The following is a 4,932-nucleotide window of genomic DNA, read 5'->3' as shown; positions in this document are numbered from 1 at the left end:
TAAGGACTCAGGGTTTTCCGTTTTTGCACTTTCGTTTTTTCCTCCTTACCTTTAAAAAATCATAATTCTTTCAATTTTGCACCTAAAAATCCATATGATGACACCAGTTCTACTTTGTATTGACATTAGTCATTTGATCAAAAAATCTACGGCGAAACAGAAAAAAAATCACTGTGCGACAAATTTGAAGAAAAAACGCCAATTTGTAACTTTTGGGGGCTTCCATTTCTACACAGTACATTTTTCGGTAAAAATGACACCTTTTCTTTATTCTGTAGATCCATACAATTAAAATGATACCCTACTTATATAGGTTTCATTTTGTCGTACTTCTGAAAAAAATCATATCTACATGCAGGAAAATGTATACGATTAAAATTGTCATCTTCTGACCCCTATAACTTTTTTATTTTTCTGCGTGTAGGGCAGTATGAGGGCTCATTTTTTGTGCCGTGATCTGAAGTTTTTAGCGGTACCATTTATGTATTGATCGGACTTATTGATCGCTTTTTATAAATTTTTTCATGATATAAAAAGTGCCCAAAAATTCGGACTTTGGAATTTTTATGTGCGTACGCCATTGACCGTGCAGTTTACCATATTTATCGGCGTATAACGCGCACTTTTAAATCTTAAATTCAAGGCAAAAAGTCTGCCTGCGTGTTATACGCCGATAAATCTTTTTGTCACTGATTTAAAGTGGCCTCAGCAGCGTCTGCTTGTTAAAAGGGTACTCCGCCCCTAGACATCTTATCCCCTATCCAAAGGATAGGGGATAAGAAGTCAGATCAGATCGCTGGACCCCCGGGATCGCCGCTGCGGCACCCCACCATCATTACTGCGCAGAGCGAGATCGCTCTGCACGTAATGACGGGCAATACAGGGGCCGGAGCATCGTTATGTCAAAAACAGGTGGGGGAAAGGGCATGAGGAGCAGGGGGGCATGATGAGAGTGGGGCATGATGAGCAGGGGGGCATGATGAGCAGGGGGCCATGATGAGCAGGGGGGCATGATGAGCAGGGGGGCATGATGAGCAGGGGGGCATGATGAGCAGGGGGCCATGATGAGCAGGGGGGCATGATGAGACAGTGGGGAAATGATGAGACAGTGGGGGAATGATGAGAGGGTAAGGGGGGGGAATGGGTGTAAATGTGGCACAGGGGCTGATAAAAGGGGAGGAATGATGTGGCACTGGAAGCAGGGACCAAACTGAAGTTCAGGCAAAATCGAAGTTAGAGGGATGATATGGCATTTAGGTCATTTATCTTATATGTATTTTTTTTTAACTTAAATTTCTCTATTAAAATGGGGGGTGCGTGTTATACACCAGTGCGTGTTATACGCCGATAAATATGGTAATTAATTATATATTCTTATAATTTGGACATTTCCACACACGGCAATACCACATATGTTTATTCTTATTTTTATTTACACAGTTTTTTTTTTTTTATGGGAAAAGGGGGTGATTCAAACTTTTATTAGGGAAGAGGTTAAATGATCTTTATTAACTTTTTTTTTTACTTCTTTTTTGCAATGTTATAGCTCCCATAGGGGGCTATAACACTGCACACACTGATCTTTTACATTGATCAATGGCTTCTCATAGGAAACCATTGATCAATGATTCTGCCGCTTGACTGCTCATGCCTGGATCTCAGGCACTGAGCAGTCATTCGGCAATCGGACACCAGGAGGCAAGGTAAGGGCCCTCCCACTGTGTCACAGCTGTTCAGGATGCATCTCATGAAAAATGAAAAAAAATTGCATCTTTCTAAATTTGAAATTCTCTGCTTGAAAGAAAAATGATCATTCCAAATTAATGACACATTGCTTCACAAATACAATATGTCTACTTTAGCATCATTTTCCATGAAAATTTCTAAATCTTTAATCTTTAAATGAATTTTTCAGGGACCAGTTCAGTTTGAAGTGGATTTGACGAGCATTCATGTTAGAAATACCCCAAAATACCCCAAAAATCACCCCATTATTAAAACTGCACCAACTCTAAGTATTTATAATGACATTCAGTAAGTTTGTTAACACCTTATGTGTTTCACAGGAATAACAGCAAAGTAGAGGTGAAAAGTCAAAATCTCCATCTTTTACACTAACATGTTGTTGCCCCAAATTTTTCATTTTTACAATGGGTAAAAGAAGAAAAGCCACTGAAGACTTGTAACCGAATATCTCCCGAGTATGGAAACACCCCATATATGGACACAAAGTGCTGTGCGGCACTGTGCTGTGCCGCACAGCAAAGCTCAGAATGGAAGGCGTGCCATTGGGCTTTTGGAGAGAGAATTTGGCAGGAATAGTTTTCAGTGGCCATGTTGCACCCCATGGTGCCAAAACAGTGAAACCCCCCCTTATGTGACTAAGTTTTTTACACTACACCTCTCAAGGAATGTCATAAGGGGTGCAGTAAGTATTTACATCCCACAGGTGTTTGATACAATTTTGGAACAGTGGGCCATGAAAATGAAAATTCCTAATTTTTACACTAAAATGCAGGTGTAACCCCAATTTTTCATTTTCACAAAGAGTAAATGGAGAAAAAGCCCCCCAAAATGTGTTACCAAATTTCTTTCAAGTTTAAAATTACCTCATATGTGGGTGTAAAGTATTCTACAGAAGAGTAGGAAAAGGATTGGTTAAATGACTTGATATGGTAGAAGCCAGAAAACTTCATGATAGGATGGTCTGCATATTGTTTTACTTAGTGCACTTATGGCATGATGGTGCTTTGAAGTAGAGTGACAGTATCATCTTACACAAATATATTACATTAGCTACTTTACATGTGACACACTGATTTAGCTATACCAGGATGTAAGGTTGCTAATATGGTATTGCATCACTTCTCAGTGCATTGTCTGCATGTAATACTTGCACCATTAATACATTTCATGTCAAGTACAGGGTGGGCCATTTATATGGATACACCTTAATAAAATGGGAATGGTCGGTGATGTTAACTTCCTGTTTTTGGCACATTAGTATATGTGAGGGGGGAAACTTTTCAAGATGGGTGGTGACCATGGTGGCCATTTTGAAGTCAGCCATTTTGAATCCAACTTTAGTTTTTTCAATAGGAAGAGGGTCATGTGACACATCAAATTTATTGGGAATTTCACAAGAAAAACAACGATGTGCTTGGTTTTAACGTAACTTTATTCTTTCATGAGCTATTTACCAGTTTCTGACCACTTATAAAATGTGTTCAATGTGCTGCCCATTGTGTTGGATTGTCAATGCAACCCTCTTCTCCCACTCTTCACACACTGATAGCAACACCGCAGGAGAAATGCTAGCACAGGCTTCCAGTATCCGTAGTTTCAGGTGCTGCACATCTCGTATCTTCACAGCATAGACAATTGCCTTCAGATTACCCCAAAGATAAAAGTCTAAGGGGGTCAGACCGGGAGAACTTGGGGGCCATTCAACTGGCCCACGACGACCAATCCACTTTCCAGGAAACTGTTCATCTAGGAATGATCGGACCTGACACCAATAATGTGGTGGTGCACCATCTTGCTATGGGTGTCAGGTCCGAGCATTCCTAGATGAACAGTTTCTTGGAAAGTGGATTGGTAGTCATGGGCCAGTTGAATGGCCCCCAAGGTCTCCCGATCTGACCCCCTTAGACTTTTATCTTTGGGCTCATCTGAAGGCAATTGTCTATGCGGTGACGATACGAGATGTGCAGCACCTGAAACTACGGATACTTGAAGCCTGAGCTAGCATTTCTCCTGCGGTGTTGCTATCAGTGTGTGAAGAGTGAGAGAAGAGGGTTGCATTGACAATAAAACACAATGGGCAGCACATTGAACGCATTTTATAAGTGGTCAGAAACTTGTAAATAACTTATGAAAGAATAAAGTTATGTTAAAACCAATCACATCATTGTTTTTCTTGTGAAATTTCCAATAAGTTTGACGCGTCACATGACCCTCTTCCTATTGAAAAAACTAAAGTTGGATTCAAAATGGCCGACTTCAAAATGGTTGCCATGGTCACCACCCATCTTGAAAAGTTTCCCCCCTCACATATACTAATGTGCCACAAACAGGAAGTTAATATCACCAACCATTCCCGTTTTATTAAGGTCTATCCATATAAATGGCCCACCCTGTAGTTAGTTTCTGGGAAAGTTATGGGAAGTAATTTTGGGGAAAGCACTGTCCTTCATGCAGACATGTCAAAAGTTTTGATCGTTCAGGGTCTCAGGGCTAAGACAACTACGGATCTCTAGACATAGCTGGGTTAAATGTGCAGCACTCAATCCGTGTCTGTGGAGGTCTCAGTGATAACACTTTTTGACTTGTCTGCAGGACATGTCAACTTTTTTTTATGACAATAATTCTTTAAAGCATTAAAGGAAAGAATTAAAAAACTTTTTCTAGAAGAAAATCCAACATGTAGTGTGGCAGATGATGTTGGGTGTCCCAGTCAGCTGTAAGTGAAATTAGGAACAAGTATAAACTAAATCAGATTATTTTAATAGTAAAACATATATGCAGATCAATGAAACATCAGGATAAAAATCTTAAAAAATGCACAACAAAGTAAATGGAAAGCCAAAAGGTGGAAACAAAAGTCAATGTTTGAGGCAGCACTAACAGATCAGCTGAATAAAATGGGATTAACATAATGAAAAGCCAATTGATGGTGATTAGAGATGAGTAAATCGAAGCTGATGAACCCCAATTCATTACGAATTTCAGGAAATATTCGATTTGCAACGAATATTAATATCAACGCGATTCTATTGCGTGAATTGCTTCATTAAACTCCATTTTACAGCACTCCAGACTCCAGCGCATCTATAATGGCAGATCCACATGTCAGTACAGGGGGCAAGGAAGGCGGGAAGGCGGGAAGGCAAGGCGAGAAGGGAACTAGGCTGTATGACCCTGAATCAAATG

The sequence above is a fragment of the Hyla sarda genome, chromosome 2 (assembly GCF_029499605.1).
Source record: "Hyla sarda isolate aHylSar1 chromosome 2, aHylSar1.hap1, whole genome shotgun sequence".
Lineage (NCBI taxonomy): Eukaryota > Metazoa > Chordata > Amphibia > Anura > Hylidae > Hyla > Hyla sarda.
This window is presented reverse-complemented; position numbering follows the sequence as displayed.